Here is a 27,695-nt window from a genome sequence, read left to right as displayed (position 1 = left end):
CCTCAGTGTATCTTTATCTAGAATACACGAAGAACTCTTACAACTCAGCAATACAAAATTAACCCAGTTAAAAATTGGGAAAAGGGTTTGAATAGACATTTCTCCAAAGAAGATATACAAATGGCCAAAAAACACATGAAATGCTGCTCAACATCATTACCCACCAGGAAAATGAAAATTCAAACAACAAGATAAACTTCACACCCACCAGAATGGCTATAATAAGAAAGACAAAGAATAACAAAGGTTGGTAAGGATGTGGAAGAATCAAAACTCTCATTCATTGTTGGTAGGAATGCAAACTGGTGCAGTTACTTTGGGAAACAGTTTGGCAATTCTTCAAAATGTTAAGCATGGAGTTACCATAGGACCAAGAATTCCACTCCTAGACTAATGAAAACACATCCATGTAAAAACTTGTAGATGGATGTTTATAGCAGCACTATTCATAATAGCTCAAAAGTGGAAATAATTCAAATGTCCATCAATTGATGAATGGATAAATACAATGTGGTACATCCATACAATGAAACATCACTTGAAAATAAAAATAAATACAGATAGATGCTACAACATGGATGAGCATGGAAAATATACTAAGTGTGGGGCACTTGGGTGGTGCAGTTGGTGAAGCATCTGACCTTGATCTTGGCTCAGGTCATGATCTTACAGTTTGTGAGTTCAAGCCCCACACTGGGCTCTACACTGATGTTGCAGAGCCTGCTTGGGACTCTGTCTCTCCTTGTCTCTGATGCTCCCCTGCTTGTGCTCTCTCTCTCTCTCTCTCTTACAATAAATAAATAAACTTAAAAAATAAAGAAACTATACTAGGTGAAAGAAACCGGTCACAAAAGGCTGCATACTATATGATTCCACTTATACGGACTAGGGTACAGAAAGTGAATTAATGGCTGCCTAGGGTTGAGGAGGGAGGAGGGAAGGGGTGAGTAACTCTTGGATGAGTGTGAGATTTCTCTTCAGGGTGATGAAAATGTGGTAAACTTAGACTGTGATGATGAGTGGACAACTCTTTCAGTATACTAAAGTCATTAAACTGTGTACTTTAAATGGATGATTTTTATGGTATGTGAATTATATAATGATAAAGGTATTTTTAAAGATCCAAAAGATGGGGACTAGCAAGGATCTGTGCAAAGACATGGACATCCCATGTCTCAGGTCACGAAGGAAAAATTATCTGCTTCTTTTATTTGCTTCTTGTAGTCTTCTTAGAACCCCAAAGAGGATCTGATATTCCAGGTGAGTGAGTTTTAACCATTCAGGGATTATGTTCAGAATTGGTTAAAAAGTCTGATGAAGAGTATGGATCTTCTCTCCAGAAAACATACAAATGGATATGTCAATTCCTGAACATACACACATACACACACAATTTTAGGACGTTTTCTGAAACTCAAAACCTATTTAATAAGGTGTTCCTCAAAAAATGTTCCTTGGTAAAATAATTTGGGACTTGTCATGTGGAAGAGTGGTTTTGCAGGGGCCCTGAGGAGTCCTGGTGTAAATCGACCTAATAACTTGGTTTAACGCAGGGTTCCCTGGTGATATTAGATTAAAAAGATAATAATTACAAACAGCTGTTGGATCACAAATTCTCTTGAGGTACACAGTTTAAGAAAGGACAAACTTGGAAGAGTTTGTCCATAGGCTATCTTTCCATGGCAGTGGTTCTTGACTTTGGCTGCACAGCAGAATCTCTGAGAAGCTTTTCAACATTTCAAGGTCCAGGTTGCACTCAAATCAATTAAATCACAATCTCTGTAGTTGGAGCCCAGTAATCTGTGTTTTTTAAAGCTCCCCTTTCCCCCAACCCCTGAGTGATTCCCAGATGGAGCTAAGGCTGAGAATCACTGCTGCAGGGCAGCTCATCCCTATTTCTAGGGAGCTCGTTCATCACACCAAGCCCCTGATCTAGAAGTCTGGGTCAGGTCCCACTCAGTGGTCACAGCCATCCCAAGTGATTTGGATATACGTGGTTCTTAGACCATACTTCAAGAAGCAGCTTTATAAATGAAAGAGGGAAATATCTGGCTTAATTAACTTACCACCACAGACAGAATCTTTAAAATGGTTCTTAGAGTGTGGATTCCAGACTACCAGCAGTCAGCATCACCTTGGAATTTGCTAGAATTTAAAAACAGGGGTCCAACCTCAGACCTAGAAAATTAAAAACTCCAAGGGGTTGGGGGGAGGGGCAGCAATCTGTGTTAACAGCTCTCCAAGGTGATTCTGTTGTATTCTAAAGTTTGAGAACTGCCAGGATAAAGTGTAGCATTAATCAATCACACATACATTTTTAATAAACTAATGAGTATTACTGATTATATAATCATCAGATTGTGCTTATCTCAACTGTACTGATAGAGGTCCCAGATTATTTTAGAAGGGACTCTTTTCCATTAAACTTACTCTGACCTTCAAAATAGTTAACAAAACACAATTGGAATTATTTTTGAGGAAGAAGAAGGTTAAAGCTGAATAAGATGCCTCCCAGGGACAAAAATTTGGATATGACCATCCTTCACACTGATTTTGGGAAAAATATCCTCTTTAGTTAAAAAAGACATAAAACATATTGACTGAAAACCAGCAGAGAGCTTGCCATTATATCTGGTTTAATAAAATCTGCCAGAGAGGACAGTGGTGGTGAAATGAATGGCATATATATCAGCACAACAAACAAATGGAAATCAGATAATCCCATTTAAAAAAAAAAATGTTTCTTTATTTATTTTCAGAGAGAGAGCATGCATGTGAGCAGGGGAGGAGCAGAAAGAGAGAAAGAGAATCCCAAGCAGGCTCTGTGCTGTCAGCACAGAGCTTGACATAAAATTTGATCTTACAAACCTTGAGATCATGACCTGAGCCAAAATCAAGAGTTGGAGGCTTAACTGACTGAACCACCCAGACGCCCCTAGATAATCCCATTTGAGGTCTTTCCAAGCTTAGATACTTTTCCCAGGAATTACCTCCTCCATGGAACAAAACTGTCAACAAACAACCCTGGGTAAGAGAGTCCATCTCTCTCAATGGTGTGGAAGTTGGGCTACTCCGTAGGGGACAATAATGAATGGGTTAGGATGTCATTTCCCACAGGAAATGAGGATCCAGAAACCATGCTTGCCAGTGACTGGACAGACACTTCCCCTCAATTACTGAGGGTTATGTGAGTCTCTTCCTACTTTATAGATTCTTGGGATAGTCCCTAATAGAAAGCCATTAACTTTATAAACTTAAAAATGTTTGTTGAATTGTATTAAATTATATTGTTCTGTATTAAAAAGTAAACCCTCCCCTTTACAACAGCTGCCATAGTCAGTTCAGACTCTGTGCTGAGAGAAGTACCCCTGTCATTGCTTGCCAGGGAATTTCTTCCAGGGAGTTTTATAGATATATTTCCTACACAATAGGCACTAACTCTGGTCTACTCTTCTGTTGGGTAGGAAAGCACCAAAAGCAAATTAGCCTGTTACTGCTCATTTTCTCCTTGATAAATTTGAGAACATACTTTCCTAACAGAAGTTGGGTAGGCTTATTCTGTGATTACTACTGCATATTTTCTCAACTAAGAGAGAACAAAGGCAAATGGAATTTAAAACTAGAGACACTGGCAAAACAAGCAGCCTTGCCCTCAATCTACAAGTGAGCTGCCTATCTCATCAACAATCCGACAACCAATTTGGGGCCCAGGACAGAATCTCTACTCAGAATTGGAAGTCAAGAGGACAGAAGCACCTCTTTCCCATTGCTGTGCTTCCTGAACCTGCACCACTTGCTTGAACTATGAGCCCTGTACATTTTTCCTCCTTCTCTAACTCTTCCTACCCATACCATCCTCCCTCCTGGCCATGCCTATTCTGCCCTTCAGAATCCAATTTCCCTACATCTTCAACCTCTTCCTGGAATGTCATCACCACTTTCCTCACCTTTAGTGAAAACTGACTTTCTCCCTTGCCAGATCTTGAGTAAAGATGCACACTCTCCCCCATCGTTCTGTTCAGATGTTGGTTCTCTATCACCCAGCAGAGAGGTTCATTCTACCCATCCCTTCCACATGTCTCCATCCCTGTGCTCTCCCGACTCTTAGAGTCACATCTCTTTCATGGAGGAAGCTGCATCTAGCTACCAGTCTTCCTTTCCACCTCAACCTCTGAAATCATCTTGCTGGATCATGGTTTCTTAGTCATTGGCCCTGCACCTGTGGCACACCTGCCATGCAGAACTATCTGGAATTACTAAACAAGACAAGGTCTCCCTTATGTCCATACCTTTGTACATACTGTTTCCTCTGCCCGCGATGCCATTCTTCGTCTCAAAGTCCTGCATCTTCTTCAGGGGTCACTCAAATCTCACCTCCAGAAAGCTTTCTGTGTCTGTTTTCCAACAGTGCATATGTAGGCCCTTACAACAGCACTTATTTAAGTCTATGATACATTATTTTTGCCATTCAATCATTTAACATAAACTTACTGGATATCTGAGTTGTGCTAGGCAATACCAAACTTCACTATCTCAATCATATACTTGGGTAAGTGTTTAAAGGATTCTTTTTTAATTCACTGGCAACTATTGGCATTGCCTGTAGATACCCAATTTCCCAAGTCCATGCTAAGCTGTTTCTGAGAAACAGAAGTTTGGTTTTTAAATAATTACAGCTAAATGGTGCCTCTCCCCCCTTGGGCTCTATGTTAAGCACACGGGTCTCCACTTCACTTCTCCACTCGGACGCTCATATGGCAGACCCTACCATATGAACTCAATTACAGGTTTAATGTGTTCAGAATCTGCCGAATGCCCATTTTGAGAGGCATGTTTGCCAACAGTTTGTCAGAGATGACAATAAACTAGTGTTTCTGATAGTTTAGTGTTATATCAAAGTCAGCATTGCCTTGGGGAAGGGGAGTGTGTTAAAAATGCAGACTCACAGGCTGCTCAGCAAGTTATGATTTCTCAGGTCTCCGTTGGGCCTGGGAATGTGAATGTTAATAAGCGGTGGGTACTGTTACTAAGCGGTGTCCTCAGATGCACTGTTCTAGATTCCACAGGCTCTGCTTCTGACCTAACACATGTCGTCAATGAGAAAATCCCTAGAGAAAAATTCTTTTTGAGTGACTACCTGATATCAGACTCTCAGCTTTAGGGCAGCACTGTTTCAAGAACAGCTTGTTTAAGAGCATTTTTGCAAAGCCCTGGTTGAAGATATCATTTGCTGTTACCAAACAATTTTTGTACAGGGGTCCCACATATTACTTCATACTGAACATAATTCAAAACAGGATTTTCTGCATAAGTTTATACGCTTTCTTTTGCTATCAAAATGAAGATTTTACCCATTGTATGTATGTATGTGTATATTTAAAAATATACATATTTTTGTATATATACATATACATATTTTTGTGTTTTTATACACAAAAATACACATATTTATTATTACTATTATTTGCTCTTCACTTCCTTTTTTTCCTTAGCCACCAGGAAACAAAGTCAACTTTTCAGTGCTCAAACTGAGAAATATAAACCCTAAATTATCTATCTTTACATCTCCTGGAGCAGGTAAGCATAAACAGAATAATAATAATGATATTTCACATTTATTGAGCACTTTCTATAGACCAATACATCTTATTTTCATTTAATTCTCTAAAACCCCACGAATAGGTATGAATGCGGATAATGTATATTATCTTACATACAAGGAAGTTGAGGGCAACAGTCCTTATGAGTAAGGTCCAGAATGGTGTGAAGACAGTGGGCACCCTGGGGAGACTGGAAACGCTCAGTGGTGACGGGGGCTCTGAAAGGGTGGATTCTAAGTGGGATTCCACTAAAAACTATATTCTTATCAGTTTTGGCTTTGAGGCATACCAAGCCAATTTGTCCCAACACGTGGGCAGATCACTTTAAGATGGCTCATGCAACTGTATTGGAATGGGTACAGTTATCATATCATTCCCGCCTGGAAAATATGAACGCTATGCATAAAACTTTTAAGGACCCCAACTCACAAGTTCCCTCTTCTGGCCACTCTCTGTGTCAGAAAATCCCATCTGCTGTGAAGCAGGTGGTAACTTGCAGTGACTTCCTAATGTAACTCTGGTGACATGACTGCCTATGTTCATTCAGGGCAAGGGGAAGGCATTACTCAGAACTCTTCATTGGAAGCGCCATGAATTCCATAAAGAACCTATCGAGATATGAACATCTACAAACCCAGGAAGTAATATCACTTTAAGCCAATTTTTTGTTTCAGATGTTGAATTTAAATACAACTATTGGGGATCTTATGGACTCCAGTAGTCTTCTGATTGAGACAGACACATTATTTTGTGCTTTACTAAAGGGTTATACTTTTGCAAGTACATCTCTCCCAAGGCTTATACAGGCTGTCGGCAGTGGAGATACTAGAATATGATTTCCTTCTTTTGTAACAGCATTTTATTCTAAAATCAATGCCATAACTTTCATAGCTAATGGATTTTGTTGGTATGCATTTATCTGCTGCAGAGAAAGTCATTGCTTCCATCAGGTTGCTCCAAATAGGATTGACTAAAGCAAGCAAGACGGTATTCTTGTCAAAGCCACCTCATATTCCAAATGACATACTGTATTCTAGTGCTGACAGCTGAAGGCTAGAGTTTTGATTAATCCACTTTCCTCTCATTATAAACACAACCTCTCTTCCCTGAAGATTCCAGCAATCACTCTGGCAAGTGTTAGACCTTGACAGAACAACATTTATCCTTTGGTGGCCACTGTATGTACAAGAGAGAAAGCTGGTTTTGTTTTCCAAATCTCCTTGGGCATTGTTGAAAAGGGCTCATTTGTGAATGCATGTGTTTCAACAAGCTCAAGGCTGTGTTTTGTTTTTCTCTTCCATAGAAGAGGGCAGTGAAGGAGAGGAAGCAGGTGTACAGTTAATCCAAAGCATGACGGACCCTGGGTGAAAAGTCATTTCAAAGTGCACTGTGAGGCAGCACCCAGTCAGGGCCTGCATGACTGGGTTCAGGGTGAGGGCAGGGCAGCGTGCCTCTAGCTCCACCTCCACACTAGACTAGGGGAGTCAGAAATGGCAGATTGACCCCCACTCCTCACAATCCCCAGGCTGAACTATCAAGTCCTCTTGGGAGCTTATTCTCTGGACTGCTCATGGTCATGACTATTTTTGAGACTCTGCAATAGTTGAAAGCATCCCAGGGTACTCAGTGGCCAGTTTGATATTCAGTCACCAAATAACAGTGGAAAGGAAGGGCAGAGGGGTTGAAGGTGCCCACTAAGAAGCATTTTCGCGCAGTACAGCATGATGACTATAGTTAACGATACTATATTGTACACTTGAAGGTTGCTAAGAGACATCTCAAAACTTCTCAAAAGAACAAAATACGTAATGTGTGAGATAAACTTATTGTGCTAATCATTTCACAATATAGACACATATCAAATCATTATGTTGTACACCTTAAACTTACACAAGGTTATGTCAAATATAATAAAATATTATTGGAAAAAATAATCTTCCCGTTTATTAAAAAAAAAAAAAAAAAGAACTCGATTCATGCAGCAGCAAGGTGATGAGCTCTACATTTGTTTCCCAGAGCTTGGGCAAAGGGAATGACTTGTTTTACCCTATTTGAAAAACGAGGATTTGAACACAGGCTTCCATTATTTAGGCTGTTCAAATGTTTACTCATTAAAGGGAAAGAGAGTAATGTTTATTCAGAAACTGTTGTGTGTTACATAGTTTCTTTTTTTTAATGTTTATCTTTTTTGAGAGAGAGAGAGAGACAGAGAGCGAGTAGGGGAGGGGCAGAGAGAGGGAGACACAGAATCTGAAGCAGGCTCCAGGCTCCAACTGTCAGCACAGAGCCCTACATGGGGCTTGAACTCGTGAACCATGAGATCATGAGCAGAGCTGAAGTTGTCTGCTTAACTGACTGAGCCACCTAGGCACCCCTAGTTACTTTCATAAATTACCTCGTTTAATGCTTACAACAACCTGACAGGTTTTTACCCTCACTTCTCAGGAGAATGGAAGCACAGAGAAGTCAGTTCACTTGCTTTAAGTTCACGAAAATGTAAGTGCTCACGCTGAGATTCAATCTGGGTTGGTCTGGTTCCAAACCTCTAGACCTTGTATGACATCCAGGCCTCTCCTTACACCAGCTTACCTTCATCCTTGTAAAGGGTATCTTGCAGGGCTTCCAGAGAAGGAAAAAGCAAGGCTATGTCAAGGCATACATCTGAGTTGATTATATGGACCATGGATTCATTTATTTTAGGCAGAGGATGTCCAAATTCCGGACGCTCCACCCCAGCCATGCTGAATTTCTTTGTTTCTGACTGAAACGTTGGTAAAATTATCTGAATTCTTATAGCTTTGCCCAGACCTTGACCCTGATCTGGTCTCACTCAGGTATCAAGATACCACCACTACCTCTGAACAACCTGCTTATCTTGCAAAGGTTCCTGGTGAATCCTCCCATGAATATAATCGTCTGCCATACCACCTGCCTAAGATCGTGCCCCTCATAACTGGGGCAAAACCCCATGCCCCATCACACCCTCCCTAGCTTGACCTCTTCCAAATAACAGGAATGGTAATTTTGTCACTTGTAATAAATGGTGTGGGTCATAGCATTCCAGATCAGCCATGTTATAGTTTGGTTAATTCACTTCACACAAAGGCAGAAATACACATTCTGTTGAAATCCTAGCATGCTGTGGTTGCATAATTTTAGGTAACTGTGGTAGGAGAAAGAAGCCAGCAGAGTTGGAGCAGGGAACCAGATTTAAATTCTCATGACCATCTATTAATATTTATTGTCTACAGGACCTATGCTCCTGTGCAGGATTCTTCCCAGATGATCCCGGTTTTTCCCCCCATAAATTCTCATTAAGACATATTTTATGCCTTAATTTCCAGTAAAAATATAGAAAGGTGGCATTCTTTATTCCTCAGAGTGAGTTTCATTTCCATATTTTATAACGCAATAGAATGTCACAAAACAGAATAAATGAGCCAAGAATGAAATTTCTTCTGTTGAAACTGAAAAGATTCATACCTTTCCTTCTATCCTGCTGACTCTTTTACTTACCAGGAAAAACAAGGCTCTTTGTAAAACAAGAGGGGAAGTGACATTCCTCCCTCTGCTCCCACTGTATCCTCCCCACACTGGCCCCAACATCACAGCCATTGACTGGTTCAGACTAAGTTCATTAAACAAAGGTGCGAGAACCGCTAAAAGTTCTTGTAAAATATCGGCACAATTTTATCCTCATTCCCAGCTGCCCTTTAATTATCTGGCAGAGCTAGGGCATGTAATAAGTAATCTGGATAAATAGCACTTGGCATATTTTAAGTAAATGTCAAACCAGGTTAGTTTGTGGAGTCTGCTTTTTCTCCATTAATGGGATGCCCATGGGAAATAACCAATGTTCTTTCTTCAAAAAGCATGGAACTGTGGGCCCTGAGTTTTCAGTGACTGCCAATTCAATCACTATTTAAATATTAGGTACTCCCTGCAAAAGTACCTCTGGAACTTCAGCTGCTTTTCTGTCTGTCCGATAACTTGCAACAATAATATAAGAGAGAGTAAAACATCCTCCTTTCCAGAGGGATGGAAACAGAATTCTGTGGAGAGAACATGGAGCAAGGTGATCTCCTTGAGTGAAAGAACCAGGGATTTTTCTTAGAAGTAGACAAGTGCCATCTAAAAATGGGCCTCGGTTAATTTTGACAACTGTGAGAGCCATTCATTAGCTATATAATTGTAGAGCTGTATTCATACCTGTGTTTATAAGCCTTTGCACCTATCTGGCTCATTCTCTGCCCGCCCCCTCAACTGCCCAGGCCTGGACTTCTGCCACACCTGCCTGGCAGGTCAGTTTCGCAAGGCTCTTTGTCTGCTGCAACACTTGGGCTGCTGAGGTGACAATAATTCAACAACTCAACCACAAGGGCCAATGCTGCTACAAATTTTTCGTCTCCATTTTTAACCAGACCATTCTTTCATTTGTCTTTCATCAGCTTCCTTTTCTATTCTCCTTAGTGGCCATCCCAAAGCTTTACTGTTCTCCTGCAATCTCCTTACCACACTCTTATTCCCTTTTGCTCAACGGTCACCACCAACCCTGCTTTGTTCAGAGCAGAAAGAAAGAACAGCTCTGAGGTGGGCAGTCTTGCAACTTTATGACTGACCCAGGCGATGGCTGAGAAAGCATCAGGTCTCAGGACTCTCCTTACTATCTTTGATTCTTCCCTGCAAACCATGCACATCTCACGGACACCTGACCTTGTCTTAATATAGTGGTATTGGCCCCACTCTGAACCTTTTAACTAGAAGAACATTCTTGACTTCCTTGACTGAGACTCAGCACTTCTTGGGATTTAGCTTCCACTCACTCCTTGGCTCCTTCTGTTCCTGGAAATCTCATTTTTCCTCTGTTGTCAGTGCCCAAATTCCACCATCAGCCTTCACTGCACCAACCCTGGCCTCCTCCAAGGAAAAGCTCCAATGAAAATGTTTTTATAACAAATCCTTCCTTATAGAGCTCTTCCTTGATTCTCTGGGCTCACAAAAAAAAAATAAAATAAAATAAATAAAACAAAGGTGTCTGTTAGGTCAAAGCTCCCAGCTTTGCTGGCCCGCTTTCCTTGGCCCTAGCGGTAAGCATATGGGTGCCCACCTCCACCTGTTCTCCCAAGACAATCTCATTGACTCCCAAGGATTCAGGTATCCTTTTATGACAATGATTCCTAAATGATATTTCTGGTCCCCCTCTATCCTAGGCATCTAACATACCATGTGATATTCAACACGTCTGAAACCAAAATAATTTTTCCCCTCTTTCTGTGTTTTTTATACTGACTTAACAGAACCCTAAACCTGTGCCTTATCTAGACTCTTCCCTCTTACTCCCTGTCTCATTTCCTCAAGCTCTGTTGATTTCGCCTTTCGTGATTGCTTGAACCTGCCTCACCTCTCCATCCCTAGATGCTCTTGTCCTCTCTTACCTGATCTACTGAAGTAACTTTCTAACTTGGTTATAGGAAGGGCCAGATAGTAACTTGGTTCCTTTTTTCTTCCCTGCTTCCCATCAAATCAGTCGTTTCTAACTTTAGACAAGTACGAGAATCACGTAGGAAGCTTTAATACTGGTGCTTGGATCCCAATCCCCAAATATTCTGTTGTAATTAGTCTGGGGAAGATCTAGGAATTGAGATTTAAAAAAAATGCCCCAGGTGACTCAAGTGTACCTGTTAGGTTGAGAGCTGTGGCCCTGCCTGTGGTTCTGTGATGTAAAGACCCAGTCTATGTGCATATAGGAGACTGGTGTTAAGATATCCCACAGGTGAGGATAACAGGATGGGTGAGGATAACAGGATGGGTGAGGATAACAGGATGGGTGAGGATAACAGGATGGGTGCAGGGATGGAATGGGAACATAGATCTACAGAAAGGGGGAAAGCAGAAATGGCAGGAAGTAAGGGGGAGCCATCAGCCCCAGAAACCCACTGGCCTGTGTGTGCAATGTCACAGAACATCTGCCTCCAAGAAGGTTGCTACCTGCTTTCAGGTGCTTCAGGGCAAGCCTCTGACTGCACAGCCCACGTAGTGCCTCCAGCCAATTATGGGCTGGGCCTTGTCCTGGCATGTGAGCCTTAATACTGTCCATTTCTAGGCTGAGCCTACTGTGAGAAGATCTAGAATTTTCTGGCAGCCCTGGCTAGAAGGTGACATCACCCGTACTGCTGAAGGCTGCAGAAGGCAGCATTCCCCAGCTGGCAGGACTCCTGGACATGCTTCTTCAGCTGGCCTCTATAGGAGGAAGATGCTGCCTGTTCCATACTCCTTCCGACCCTTCTACTGCAGACATGGAGTTATTGCAGGAAGTAAAGAATTGGGCATGGTGGAGGAAGTTGTCCTCACTGAGCTACAAAAAATGGAATTTTTCTCTTGGCTCAAGAAAGTCAGAACATTTGCTTTATAAAGCAAGCAGCAATCTCCTACTTGTCACCACATTGCTACAAAATGACAACCAAGACCTCTAACTCATGTTGACCAGGTATTACAGGTTGAATTGTGTCCCCTAAGAAAAGATACGTTGAAAGTCCTAATCTCTACTACCTTAGAATGTTACCTTATTTGGAAATAGGGTCTTTACGGAGGTAGTCAAATGGAAATAGGGTCTTTAGGGTGGGCCATAATTTAATATGACAGGCATCCTTATAAAAATAAAGGAGTTTTGGACACAGAGACAGACCCATCCCAGACACATTACCTATCCCAGGGGTAAACACTGTCAAGACACAAGGGAGAAAGCCACATGAAGACAGAAATGCAGAAGCATCTATAGGCCAAGGAATGCCAAAGGTTGCTGGCAAACCATCAGAAGCTAGGAAGAAGCAAGGAAGGATTCTTCTACAGGTTTCAGAGGGAGCATGGCCCTTGCTTTTGGACTTCTAGCTTCAAGAATTGTGAAAAAATGAATTTCTCTTGTTTTATGTCACACAGCTTGGGGTACTTATTATACCCCTTAGAACACTTATGCTTTAGAACACTAATATACCAACTATACTATCGATCATCAGAGGCGCAGGCTCTCTGGGATGCATTCTAGCCCAAGAACCGTCTGGAGGTAGGTGTATTGTTCAGTAATGTGAACCTCTCCTGATTCCAATCCTCCATAGGCTGTTCTGTGCAGACATCAGTTACTCGCTTCTTTGTGCAGGTTCAAAGCTTTCCTCACTACCTTCTGCAGATAGGAAAGACCATTGCCTTATGAATTATCTAGCTACCATTAAATGCCTGACTAATATGTACTAGGTCTCACTTATATTATAACCTTTAATTTTCACAATAACCTTATGCCATAGGTAGTAATATCTTCATTTTAGGATACAGAAGCTAAGGTTCAGAAACACTAACTTCACAAAGGTAGAAAGCTAAGAAAGGGCAGGCCTTGGAGTCTGGCCCAAGCCAACCTGGTCTCTAAGGCCTTGCCAACTTCACCACAGCCTGCTGCCTCCTGGGCACAGTAAGTTCCTCAGACCCTTGGTGGTGCAGATCCTGCTTCAGATATTAGCAGCAGGGACTCTGTGGGCATCTGTCTGCTAACTAATTGGTGACTACAGGCTTTTTGCTCAAGCTGGGACACCCTGATGGCTGTTCTACTTGATGAATGAGCCATGATTCCACCCTGAGTTATAAAACAATTCACGGAGACTTTAATCATTGACCCAACCAACATTTCTTAACTGAGATATTACAGTAGGCCTGAGGGACCCAAACTCTCTCCATTCCATCTATTCTTTAAAAAAATTTTTTTAAGTTTTTAATTTATTTTTGAGAGAGAGAGAGAGAGAGAGAGAGAAAGAGGCAGAAGAGAGGGAGACACAGAATCTGAAGCAGGCTCCAGGCTCTAAGCTGTCAGCACAAAGTCCAATGTGAGGCTTGAACTTATGAACCGTGAGATCACAACCTGAGCCGAAGTCAGATGCTCAGTCTACTGAACCACCCAGGTGCCCCACTCCATCTGTTCTTTTTTTTTTTTTTTTTTTTTAATTTTTTTTTTCAACGTTTATTTTTGGGACAGAGAGAGACAGAGCATGAACGGGGGAGGGGCAGAGAGAGAGGGAGACACAGAATCGGAAACAGGCTCCAGGCTCTGAGCCATCAGCCCAGAGCCTGACGCGGGGCTTGAACTCCCGGACCGCGAGATCGTGACCTGGCTGAAGTCGGACGCTTAACCGACTGCGCCACCCAGGCGCCCCAAATTCTTTAAGTGAATATATCTACTTGCTGTTGAGTTTTAAAAATTCTCTATATATTCCAGATACAAATCCTTTGCCAGACTTGATGATCTGCAAATATTTTCTCCCAGGAAAAAGAGTCTCCTGTCCTTCATAGGTCTGTAATGTCAGGGGGAAGACAGAAATGCCGTCCTGACTCCAGCTTCGTTCCTTCCATTTTTATCAGTGGGCCCAGGGCACCCTTCCCTAAGGAATCCAGGCCTGGTCGGCCTGGGGCTACTATTCCTCTTTTTATTTTCTTGACAGTCTGGGTCTATTATGTATCTGATGGATACAAAAAAAAAAAAAAAAAAAAAAAATCCCAAGACAGCCAGTTTACTGAAAAAAAAATCCCAAATAGACATTTTATATTTTAACTGCCATCCAGACCAGTGACTCTGTAATTAGTCTAGAAACTGTGGCAGTTCAAATAATCCAAATAATATGGATGCTATAATGCAATTTTCCCAGGGAATAGCTACCATAGTCACACGGCCACCCCCACCCCCTTTATTTTATTTTGTATAATACCTGTATCTGAATCCACAGGCAGTCACACATTTTCAGCACCAACACAGAAATGAGGTTAAGCATTACATATCCATATGCTGGTATGGTCTCTTTCAAAATTCAGTGCAGACACCCCTACCACATAGCAGGGTTTACTTTCTACAGAAGCTCAACAGATATATAATTTGCATAAAGTTTTAAAATGCCTGGATCAAACTCCTTTGTGAAATCAACCGCTACATTTTTAAAGAGTCTGATTTATTAGCTGAATAATGACCTCATGAAAACCATCTTAGCATGAGGTTGCACACTTTTTAGTTGATATTTGAATGTTAAAAATTTTTCTTCTAGGAATTTCACTGACCCAAATATCCCCCAAAGGAAAAATCAGCCGTGATGTCATTTATTGTGGGGAAATAGGTTCAAGAATTCCTTATACTTACATAAATGAGTTAGAAGAAAGTTTGGGACAGAAAGCCCAATATAGGTTCAAGAATTCCTTATACTTACATAAATGAGTTAGAAGAAAGTTTGGGACAGAAAGCCCTCACCACAGAGTGAAAGCACCCGAGGTTAGCTAGGGAGATAGTATAGTGGGATCACGAGTAACTTGTTATAACATCTGCAGGAAATTACTTTCTATCTGATGCCAGTGTACCTTGATCACAAATGCCACTTGCCTCCCAGACCCTTTGTTTCCACATACATTAATGAGTACTGTCTGATTGTTTTCTTCATGTTCACCATGTGGGTACTATCTTGTGATCTCAATAAATACAGAGATGGAATCCCTGTTCATCAATATATACAGAAACTGAATGCCTGTTCAGGGCTCTTGTCTCCTCCCAAACATTAGCCTCTCTTGTATTCAATTCTGCATCTGCTCTGTTGCTGGACAAGAAAGAACTCTAGACTCATAATCTGTGACAATTTATAGTCATTGAGCAGCCTCTGCAGGAAGGATGATATCCCTGCATCAGGCCCACAGATGAGTCTCCATCTTCTGCTTCTTTTATGCAGGAGGTGGACATTCATGGAGAGTCAGATTTTCCAGCTTTCAGATAGGCAATTCTCTAGAAAGGCCCATTTATTTTTTAACAGAGTTGAGCAGGTTTTCTAGGATCTCTCTATTTTTACTTATTTAAAATATATGTTTTTAATGCTCATTTTTGAAAGAGAGAGACAGAGAGAGAAGGGGTAGGGGAGGGGCAGAGGGAGAGAGAGACACAGAATCCCAAACAGGCTCTGCACTGTCAGTGTAGAGCCTGAGGCAGGGTTCAAACTCACAAACCATGAGATCATGACCTGAGTCAAAGTCGGATGCTCAACTGACTGAGTCACCAGGCACCCCTCTTTTTATTTACTTTAAATTTTATTTTTTTTAATTAAAAAAATATTTTTAATGTTTATTTTTTCTGAGACAGAGAAAGAGCATGAGTCGGGGAGGGGCAGAGAGAGAGGGAGATGCAGAATCAGAAGCAGGCTCCAGACTCTGAGCTGTCAGCATAGAGCCCGATGCGGGGCTCGAACTCACAAACCGTGAGATCATGACCTGAGCCGAAGTCGGTTGCTCAACTGACTGAGCCACCCAGGTGCCCCTCTTTCTATTTACTTTAAATTAAGAACAGTGGGGTGCCTGGGTAGCTCAGTTGGTTAAGCTTCCAACTTCGGCTCAGGTCATGATCTCATGGTCCAAGGGTTTGAGCCTTGCATTGGGGTCTGTGCTGACAGCTCAGAGCCTGGAGCCTGCTTTGGATTCTGTGTCTCCCTCTCTCTCTGTTCCTCCTTTGTTCATGCTCTGTCTCTCTTTCAAAAATTAATAAACATTAAAAAATGTTTTTAAATAAATTAAGAAGAGTAAAATGAGTTTTTTTTTGGTGATCAGTTCTATGAGTTTTAACAAATGTGTATATTCATGGAACTACCACCACAGCCAGGATACAGAACAACTCCATGATCCCCCCAATACTACCACTTGGTAGTCACACCATCCCTTTATCCCTGGCCCCTGGCAAAACTGAGCTGATCTCTAACAGTTTGCCTTTTATAGAATGTCCTATAAATAGAACCATATAGTATGTAACCTTTTGATTCTGTCTTCTTTCACTCAGCAGTATAACTTTGAGATTCATCCAAGTTGCATGTATCAATACATGGCTATTTTACTTTATTTTGGAAAGAACACTTAACATAAGATCTAAGATTTTTAAGTGTACAATACAGTATTGTTGGCTATAGGTACAATGTCATACAGCAGAGTTCTAGAGCTTATTCACCCTTGACTGACATTTTATGCTTGCTGATTAGTAATTCCCCATTTACCCACTCCCTCCACTCCCTCCAGCCCCTGGCAACCACTATCCCACTCTTGGATTCTATGAATTTGAATAAATTTTAGATACCTCATGTAAGTGGAATCATGAAGTTATTTGTTTTTCCACGATTGGCTTATTTTATTTAGCATAATGTTCCCAAGGTTCATCCCCGTTGTCATATAATATAGAATTTTCTTCTTTTTTTCTTTTTAAAGCTGAATGGTATTCCATTGTATGTATATACCACAGTTTCTTTATCCATTCATCCATTCATCCATGTCTTGGCCACGTCTCAATGAACAAAGAGATGATAGTATCTCAGGTATTAATATCTCTGATTTCAGTTCTTTTGGGCAAATACCTAGAAGTGGAACTGCTGTATCACATAATGGTTCTATTTTTAATTTTTGGAGAACTTCTGTTTTCCTTAGTGACTGAAATATTTTGTATTTCCATCAACAGTGTGCAAAGTTTCCAATTTCTCCATATCTTCAACACCTGTTGTCTTTCAATCATTCAATACTTTGTATGGCTTTTTTTTTTTTTAACACCGTATGGATGTACCATAATTTGCTTAATCATGTACCCACTGAAGGAAACTGCCAAATTGTTTTCCATGGTGTACCATTTTGCTTGCCCACCAGCAATGTATAAGAGTTCTAGTTTCTCTACATCTTCACCAGGACTAATATTATCTAAATTTTTTTATTTCAGCCATTCCAGTAGGTGTATAGTAGTACCTAATCGTGGTTTTAATGTGTATTTTCCTTAATTAACAACACCATTGGGCATCTTCTCTTGTGATTTTTGCCATTCCTATATCCTCTTTGCTGAAATGTCTGCTTTTTTTTTTGCCTTTTAAATGTAATTTTTAAAAATAAACTTTCTAGAACAGTTTAGAGTAACAGAAAAATTGCAGTGATGGTAGAGTTCCCATGCATCCTAAACTCAATTTTCTTTATTAACATCTTACATTAGTATGGTGGGTTTGCTGCAATAAATGAAGTAATGCTGATATATTATTATTAATTAAAGCTCATACTTTATTCAGATTTCCTTAGTTTTTATCTAAAGCTGTTGTGTAAAAACTACCTTTTCTATTCCAGGATACTACATTACATTTAGTCACCATGTCTTGGTCTCCTCTTGGCTGTGACAGTTTCTCAGACTTTCCTTGGTTTTGATGACCTTGATAGTTTTCAAGAGTCCTGGTCAGGTATTCTGCAGAACCTACTTCGGTTGAGGATTGTCTAAATGTTTTTCTCATGGTTAGACTGGGGTTCTGGTTTTATGGGAGCAAGGACAAAAAAGGGAAAAATGCTATTTTCATCATATCATAGCATAGTGGAACATGGCTTATCTATGTTGATGTTAACCTGGATCACCTCACCTGGTTGAGGTAGTGTTTTTCCACTCCTTCTCCTTTCCATACTGTAGTCTTTGGGAAGAAGTCATTATGTGCAGCTTGCACCTAAGTAGTGGAGAGTTGTACTCTTCCTCCGTGAGAGTGGACTAGCTACATACATCATGTAGAATTTTGCTTTTGTACATTTTTAATTGAAGTATAATCAAAATACAATATAATGTTAATTTCAGGTGTACAACATAGTGATTCTTCCCTTATATACATTGCAAAATGATCACTATCGTAAGTTATTACCATCTGTCACCATACAAAGTTAATATAAGATTATTGACTATATTCCTCATGCTGTGCAATACATTTCCCATGACTTATTTGTCTTGTAACTGGGAGTCTGTACTTCTTCATTTTGCTACTCCCAACCCCCTTCTCTGGCAACCATCAATCAGTCTGATCTCTGTATCTATTGGTCTTGTTTTGTTTTGTTTTTAGATTCCACATATAAGTGAAATGATATGGTATTTGTCTTTCTCTGTCTGGCTTATTTCACTTAGTCTAATACCCTCAAGGTCCATCTATGTTGTCACAAACGGCAAGATTTCATTCTTTTTTATTGCTGTTGCCCATTTTTTAATTGAGTGTTTACTTGTGAGTTTTAATAGTTCTCCAGATGTCCTGCATACAAATCCTTTGTCAGATACATGAGTTGCAAATATTTGCTCCCAGTTGCTGGCTTCTCTCTTTATTCTCTTAATAGTAGCTTCTGTTAGCAAAGGTTTTAAATTTTACTGAGTTCCAAATTATCCATCATCAGTCCTCCAGAAATCCAGAAAGCTGGGGCTCTACTCACTTCCATCTTCAGCAACTGCACTCACGTTCCAGGCTAAGTGGAGGGAAGCCAGAGAGGTGGGTTCTCAGCACCTCTTTGGGACCACAGCTCTTCAGACCAGAGAAAAAGGTTATTCTTCCTCAGGGTTTTAGGCACCTGTAGACCCCGCACAGCTGCTGCTATGGAACTGGCTGGGGGCTGGGCCATGACAGAATTGAGGGAAAAACCTGTAAGTAGTCCCATTGGTTCATCTTGAGTCTGAACCTTGATTCTGGGCTGTAGAATACTAGAGGGAAATGGGGAACTTGTTGCCATTGATGGTGCTTCAAATTCTAACCTTCTTCCCCAATCTGCCTGCTACCATTCACTTTGCAGAGTCTTCTAATAGTGGCTCCATGCATGTGGCCCAGGCTTTATAGCTTCAGGTCCAGGTGGGCTTGAATTAGTCTAAAGGAGAATTCTGGGCCATTCTTAGGCTCCATGGGGGTAGCACTTGACCTACAGACTCCTCCCCACATTTAACAGGTACAAAGTAGCAGGGCTCCCAATTCCAGTTCTCACAGGTTTAAATAAGTAGAAAATCACTGAGAGTATCTTTCTTAATGAGTGTTCTGTTGGATGATTAGAGACCAAAAATCTTAGGAAGCATTTTTAAGGCAGAATTTTGGTAGGCTGAATAACCAGTTCTCCCTTTTATCCACATTTATGAGTAACTTGATCTAAACTGTTCTTGTTATTCTGCGTTGATACAGTGGAGAGAGCTTGGGATTTGGCACTGAAGACTTAATTCTAGTCTTGGACTCTTATTAGCTATGGGGCAAGTCAATTAATCTTATTAAGTCTGTTAGCCTTAGAATGAGACAGTGTCAAATAAAACTCTGCAACTGACAAGCTTCGTAGTTGGTTATATCTTCTTCTTATAGGTTCCCATGACATCTGTACTTCTCAGTGTGTACAACCCTCATGCCAACTGTAAACTACTTGTTAAATGACTCTCTGGACTAGACTATAAGCGCCATAAAGTTAGGCACTATATTTGCCTGATTCACTACTATCTTCCCAAGGCACAGAAGTTGCTAAGCAAAGATCTGTTTAATTGCACTGTTATACAAGTGATGTTGCTAAAGTCATTATTATATGATTATTATGTTATATATCTAATGGCAGATTGTGCTCATTGACATAAATTCATGTTCAGTAAGAACCAAAGAAGGCTTTAAGTCAAAGGGAGTAATTAATGGAAATTAATTTTCTGGGGAAAAGATGGATTTCCACCATGACTCCTACTAGCCCAAATCATTATCCTATTCAAAGATTCAAGTTTTCTCTCAAGATACTCCTTAAAGAGGAAATTCTAGCAACCTTATAGCATCCTTCCTCATTGTCTTGACACATTCAGGGCAGAATCTCACCTTCAGTCTCGATCTCTCCTTCAACATTTTGACTCATATAAGATCTCAGAAGTGTAGTCTTCCCAGGAAAGATCTCTTCCCTCCTGGCCTCTACTGGATTTCAAGCTTAAGAGCAGGCATTATACTTTCTCATTGGATGTGTGGTATGAGCTCACAGGGCACCCAAGAGAGTGTTACACACATATTAAGCCTCATATGGCTGTTTGTTTAATTAAGTATCAAAATGTCTAAGTGGAAACATTACTAGGCTAGATTTTTAGTGTCAAATTTGGAATCCCAAAGTCAGGGTTGATTGAACAATGTGTATTTTAAGTGGAACCAAGCGGTCCTAAGCATGTCCCTATGACTTGCCCTTGTGCCAGGACTTGATATTATCACAGTTACTACGTTGAATGAAAGCACTGGGTCTCCAAAGGGTTCCTGATAAAAGGAGATGCAGTATAGGAATGAGTAAGACTAGGCTTTTAGCCTTTGAAGTCAGTAGACTTGAGTTCAGATTTCAGCTCTACCACTTTTAGCGATTAAATTCTTTACAAGATTGTTAATCCTTTAGTTTCTTCACTTAAAACAATTTTTAAGTGTTTATTTTTGAGAGAGAGAGAGAGAGAGAGAGAGAGAGAGAGAGAGAGAGAGAGGAAAGGCAGAGAGAGAGGGAGACACAGAATCTGAAGCAGGCTCCAGACTTGGAGCTGTCAGCATAGAGCCAGACGCAGGGCTCAAAGCCACAAACCATGAGATCATGATCTGAGCTGGAGTCAGATGCTTAACCAACTGAGCCACTGAGGCTCCCCTACTTTCTTCATTTATAACCTGGTAATGAAATGTTAATATCTACACATAGGGATGTTGGACAGATTAAGAGAGGTAATTTATATGGAGTGCTTAACACAGCAGTTCATTTCTTCCTCAGGAAGAGAAATGAGCTATATCAAAGGGGTGAGTCTGGCTTCCAGTGGACCATGTTTTCCCGTGGTGGAGCTGCTGCACTTAAATGAGGCGACATAAGTGTCCATCTCTTGTCTGTCTATCTCTGTTTCCTACCTCCTACCTCCATACCTTTGAGCTGAATGTCCTTTCTCCAACAGTTTCCTTTCCCCTATGATGACCCCCATGTCAGGGCCCAATACATGGACAACATCCTTTCGTGAGTTTCTCCACCAATGAATATGAGCATAAGTAGGGCAAAATATGCAGCCATTAATGTGTATTTATTCAGAAAGCAAGAAACAGATACTGCTGATGGAACTAATTATGGAAGTAAAGACTAAGGGCTTGGTGTATTGGTTGGAAGGGGCATCTGTGAGCAACTAAACTAAAATTAAGCAGAAAAACCTAGAAGACAAAATTCATGTGCTGTAATCACCTTACTGAGACCTTCAGTCCCTCTTTAAAACTGGAAAAGTAATTAACTCAGAAATCATCATTTCAAATCACTTCGGTGGTGCAAACATTAATGGTTTTAGATCTCTAAGTTTGATATACAAAGGACAATAAGATACACGGCTGATAGAGGAGGTATGACCAATCTGGAAAACAATTTGATATTCTCTTGTGCAGATGAGCATAAGCATATCCTGTGACCCAGGAGTTTCACTCCCAAGTATTTAAAAGAAATTCTCATACACTGCTACTAAGATAATGGCAAATGACTTGAAACAACACAAATGTCCACTGCTAGAAGAATAAATAAATTGTGGTATGTTTATACAAGGGAATACTATATAACAGGGAGAAAGAATGAAGGTCAACTACATGCAACAAAATAGTTGAATATTAGATTCACAATGCTGAAGAATAAGGAAGTTGCAGAAGGCTTTTGTACAGTATAATGTCACTTCGGTAAAGCTCAAAACACACATACAAGCAGTGTGTGGTTTGAGGATGTGGATATAGATAAGACTTTTGATAAACACAAAATTCACTATCTGTGAGTGTGGGGAGGCAGGAAAGGAGCACACAAGTAATACTTCAAATAGAATACTGCTAATGTTCTAGATCTTGAATTGGTTGGTGGGTTTGTGGGTCCTTATGACTACATTTTTTTAACATATATATTCATGTTAACTTTTTGTATGTACCAAGTATACTTATTAGGAGAATCTTCTGAAGCTGTATCATGGTTTGGGAGTCTAAAATGTTACTTCCCTAATCTGAAGAGTTCTAGGCAATAAGAAATGGGTTGGATCTTAAGTATTTATATTGATACTTAAACACAGTCTTTGGCTCCTTTCCTGGCATGTGGGGGAATGATATTACCTATCGAGTCCAGAAAAATATAGTGATCATTTATTGCTATAAAACACACATATTTATCAGCTAAAAATGACTTTTTTCACAAAATTCCAGAGAAAATGATTGGTCATGCTAGAATCTATGAATGGACCCAGAAAAGGCTGTGGGATAAGTGCCAAGCACAGATATGTATCAGAATAAACCATTATGGTAAAATTTCACGTCCTATTTCTTTAGCTTCCGATTTCTAAAATAAATCATGGGTTGGGTACTTCATAAATTCAGTAGGATCAAAAAAATCAGGAAAACTCTATCTATCTATCTATCTATCTATCTATCTATCTATCTATCTATCTATCTATCTCAGCTTGATTGCTCTTCCCCAAGATCCATCCCTTCAAAGATCTGTAGGGTTGGAAATAAAAATAGCACAAAATCTACCATGGCATAATAATATATTAGAAGCCTAATCAATGACAGTTTGTTCTTCTAATGGATTTAGTTGTGGGATCAATTGTCCAGCACAGGTATAGGTTGTAAGAATCTGTAGAAGCTATTCTGATAGAAATATGCTGAATGACATAAAATCATCTTACTTGCTACTGTCACTTCAGCAATTTTCTTAATAGTAAAACAAAACAAAACAAAACAAAATTTTGTATTTTGCAAGTTCATGAGTTGTAAACAGATGATGAAATAAATATCCAGGATGTTAACAAATTGTGACAAAAACATTCAATTCATTTTAAATTAAGACAACCTACCTGAACTTTTAATCAGTATTGTTTATTTGTTCCAATATTCTTGTTTACCCCTTCCTTGAATTTTCTTTATCTTGCTGTCTGTGAATGTCACCCTATTCTCTACTTTTCATTGCAATTTCACACTTGACCAAAGAACAGGGGAGCTGAACAAAGCTGTTGATATGTAAATAACAGCTTTGAAGATGGAAGTACCAGATTGTTCCTAAACAGAGTAAAATTGCAGTTGCTTTAGTTGAATGTCTCAATATATAATTTCAATGGCTTTCTAAAAGAAAAAGTGTATCATCTATGTTTGAGCTTTCTACTGAGCATGAGAATATTATAGTAGGCTGATAATCATCCTGATAATTTCCTTTGCTCTTAAAAATAACCTCTAGATTCTCCCCAAAATGTGTTGGTTTCAACATCTTTGGATTTGCAAATGCAAAGGATTTCGTTTATAAAACCAGAACCTAAGTAGTCTTCCTTCATGACAATCATTTCCACATCTGCGTGTCTTACCATTTTTGATTTAAACAAATCCCAGGTAGGCTTTAAAATACCTCACTAACCCATTAAGATGATATCACATTTCCCCTGGAATTGTGGTCAAGTAAACCTTTACTTGGAATGGATTGGAATGGTGGAGAGGGCATGAAACTGAGTCTCCAAGATAATAAAATTTGGCTAGAAGAAAATTCAGTTTTCTGGATGGTTAGTCTACACAATACTTAGAATCATTTGGGTGATTCAATTTTGTAGCTTTCCATCTAGAAGTCAGCTGTCATGTGATCATCAGCTTCCACAAAGTTCTTCAGGTCAGCGCAGACCTAGCAATCATGGAAAGATGTATTGCAGCTCCTTCAAAGAGTGGTGTAATCATTTTCAGGCTACACCTCACAGTTGTCACACATGTTGGGAAACGCAGAGTTTCTGTGTATTGTTCAAGGTCATCTGGAAAATCAGTACATAAGGACACACATCCCCTCGCTCATGATGCAGTAAGACATTAAGTTCTTTACACCATCTTCCTGAGTCACCTAGTTGTGTGTGTGTGTGTGTGTGTGTGTGTGTGTGTGTGTGCGCGCGCGCTATTTGCTGGTAGAAGAACATTTTGAAAAGTTGACAGCTGCCACTGATTCTAAATGTTAAAGACATCAAAGTTCTATTAATGACCAATCTCAACTGGACAAGAGGGTGAGCCAGAGTTGTTGCCTTTTCCCCACTGTTTTTCATAATATTTATGTCATTTGTGCAATGTAACATTTGTCAGCCATCGGCAAATATCCAACTTGTGCTCCAGCAGAGGATAGAGCTGAGTTGTGACAACTGTCAGCTAGGAAGGCAGCATAAAGAAATGCTTGAAAAAGGAGAGTGTGAGGCCATGTGAATTTGTAATACTTGTGTAATGATGCCTTAAATTCCATAGCTGGAGTCTGCTACAAAATTCAACAACGCGTACTGCTTCTTCTTTACCCAAGCAATCTGAATCATACTCAGGACTGGTATGCAGAATAAGGGATTGATTATAAATCTGATTTAAGAGTTATAGTACACACTATAACTATAACTATAACTATAACTATAAAGAATTTGAGTCGCCTTTGTCCTCGGTTCTGGGGAGGAAGCCTCTAAACCCCTGGAATTTCCAGAGTGACAGGGGTGTCATTGTTGTTATTCATGGTGGTCCCGGAGACCACACCTGATGGTTTATGCTAATGAGGTGAGGCAGAATGGGGGCTGACGATGCCAGAAAGACCAACTGCACCTTAGACAGTGGAAGCCTTGAGCCAGACAATATCAGATCCACCTCTAGAGAGGGTAGGGGCACTGCAGATTGAGTTCAGCCTCCTGGCCAATGATCTGATCAATCATGCCCATTTAATGAAACCTCAGTAAAAGCTTTGGACACTGAAGCTTGGGTGAGCTTTCCTGGATGGTAATTGTCTGCATATGGTCACATATCAATGTGCTAACTGGGTAATGCATTCCTGATGATGACAGAAGTTTCATGTTTGGAATCCTGCCAGACTTTGCCCTGTGTGTCTCTTCTGATTTGTATCTTTTTGCTATAATAAAATTGTAATCATAAGCACAGTGCTTCTAGTGAGTTCTGTGAGTCTTTCTGGTGAATTATCAAAGCTGACAGGGTAGTGGGAATGCCCGAATTTGCGGCCAGCTGGTCAGAAGTAAGGGTGGCCCTGGGGATTCCCAAACTTGTGGCTGCTGTCTGAAATGAAACCAGTCTGTGGAGGACTGTGCCCTTAACCTCTGGGCATCTAGGAGTACAGAAGCCCTAAAATATCCATATTCATTCTCTCTCTCTCTCTCATTTCCTCCTTCGTAATTGACACTCCACATATTTTTAGGATAGAAAACTCCTTATCTTACATTTATTTTATTAATGCAGTTTTAAGCTTGCTCACTTCACTCTAATCTTGCCAGGGATATGCTTGGTTTCTTTCTCAGGGTGGGTGGGTGGTTGGCACCAGATCTCTCTGGGTGGGTTGGGGGAAGGGAGCCCAATATGCACATTTAATTCAGGAGGTAAAAGAGAAAGCTGTGGTAGCAAAGTGCTGCCTTCTTTTTGCCTGCGTTCCACGTCTCTTCAGTCAGACAGGACCAAAGAGCTAGACGATACGGGCAGGAGCTCTAGCAGTACAAGGGCAAACTGATCAAGTGGATTCGCCTACAATAGGAGGGCAAACAGAATCGAATGCCAGCACCTTTCATGGCCAAGGGGGCCTCGGGACTGGCTTACCTTTGTGACTTTTTCCTGTCATTGTGTACTAGGTTCCAGTCACATTGGCCTTCTTCCTACCCCCTAAGAACTGAGTTAGGTCCTGCTTCAGGTCCTTGTTTTTTCTGTGGAATGCTCCCTCCTCAGCAACTCATATGGTGGCTCCTTCTCAGCACATACCATTTGTCTCCAACGTCACTTCCTCCCACAGGTACCCCACACCATTCTTGGTAAAACACCACCACCCTGAGCCCCATGCTGAAGCTCCTTCCCAGGCTATTGCTTGGTGAATTTCCTTTATAGCACTTGTTGGTACAGATATTATATTACCTATTTATTTGGTTACAAGCTTCTTTCCCATTTCTACCTTTTCCACACATACAACTCTAATATAAACACAGATGACAGGGGCTTTGCATATCTTCTTGACACTGTATTCTTGGCCCACGGAACAGTAACTGGCAGCTCTTAGTGAATGAATGACTGAATGAAAGGATACATCGGGTGCTCTCACTGTGGAAAGTGGTATGAGAACTGCAGGAAATGTGTAAGACTGGTTTCCTTTTTAAGGAACCTGAGAAATGGAGGTTCTCTCCATAAACATAAGGAGAGAACTCCAGCTATTTCTGTGGCTGCTTCTAATGTGTGTTTCAAGATCGTGCCCTTGGCTTTCTCTTTTTCCTGTTTCGTGGACCTCTCCCTGTCCAGACTTTATTTTTTGTTTGTTTGTTTTTTAAAATTTTAATGTTTTTACTTATTTTGAGAGAGAGAGAGTGTGAGCAGGGGAGGGGCAGAGAGAGAGACAGGGAGAGAGAGAATTCCAAGCAGGCTCTGGGCGTTAGTACAGAGCCCAACGCGGGGCTCAAACTCAAAGTGTGAGATCATGACATGGGGTTCAAACTTACAAACTGTGAGATCGTGACCTGAGCCAAAATCAAGAGTCTGACGCTTAACCAGCTGAGGCACCCAGGCGCCCCCACCTGCCCACGCTTTAAATAGTATCCTATGTGGCTGGTTCCTAAATTGTTCCACATGGTCTTAGCAAAATATAATAGGCCTGTTTTCTTTCTCTTGTTTTTAAAAAATTAACATTGCCTCCCAGGAAACATAAAATAGAGGCAAAACAAAAATGGAAAAAATGTAGAGGAAAGTAAGATTCAGGACTTCAAAATATGCTAAAATTATACCATGAAATATAAGGCCATAATAAATAAGGGAAGAAGACTTATAAGTGTGATTATTTTCTTATATTATTTTTAGGGCATTTTATTGAGATTTCACTAGATGTGACAGATAAATTTTAAAGGGTAGTTGGATAACAAGTAAAATTTATAGGGAATGTGATAGTATGTATACAACATGTCATAATTTAGCTGTAGTGTTAAAGATAGAATAAAAATCAACGATTGGTTGCCTGTCTCAGAAGGAAAAAATACAGAAAGCAAGGCGTTTAAAATGAATTAAAATTTATCCAATTTAGAATCACTTAAAAATGCCATAGGCCCAGCGCCAAGGAATATTCTTGGATTGGAATTTGTTCAACACCCTAAATTTAACCAGCTGCAATTCCTTTTTAAGTGCCATCCAATACTACCCTTTGAAATAGAGGGTGTGTTTTTAAAGGAAAATTGGCATTCTGTCTGAAAAATGGAACAAAACCTCCCTGGGCTATTTACCCTCAAGATAAATAGATGCAATTACAAAAATATGTTCAACATATGTTAGATAAAGTACAGGT

General features: G+C 40.3%; 1 protein-coding gene across 1 annotated transcript in view; it reads right to left on the bottom strand.

The window, feature by feature from the left end:
• Positions 1–27,695, bottom strand: part of KCNB2 (potassium voltage-gated channel subfamily B member 2) — a 360,887-nt gene that overhangs the window by 159,413 nt on the left and 173,779 nt on the right. The gene's annotated exons all lie outside the window — the stretch shown is intronic.

Source organism: Prionailurus bengalensis, chromosome F2 (assembly GCF_016509475.1).
Source record: "Prionailurus bengalensis isolate Pbe53 chromosome F2, Fcat_Pben_1.1_paternal_pri, whole genome shotgun sequence".
Lineage (NCBI taxonomy): Eukaryota > Metazoa > Chordata > Mammalia > Carnivora > Felidae > Prionailurus > Prionailurus bengalensis.
Note: the sequence above shows the minus strand (reverse complement) of the source record. Positions and strands in the feature narration are given on the sequence as shown.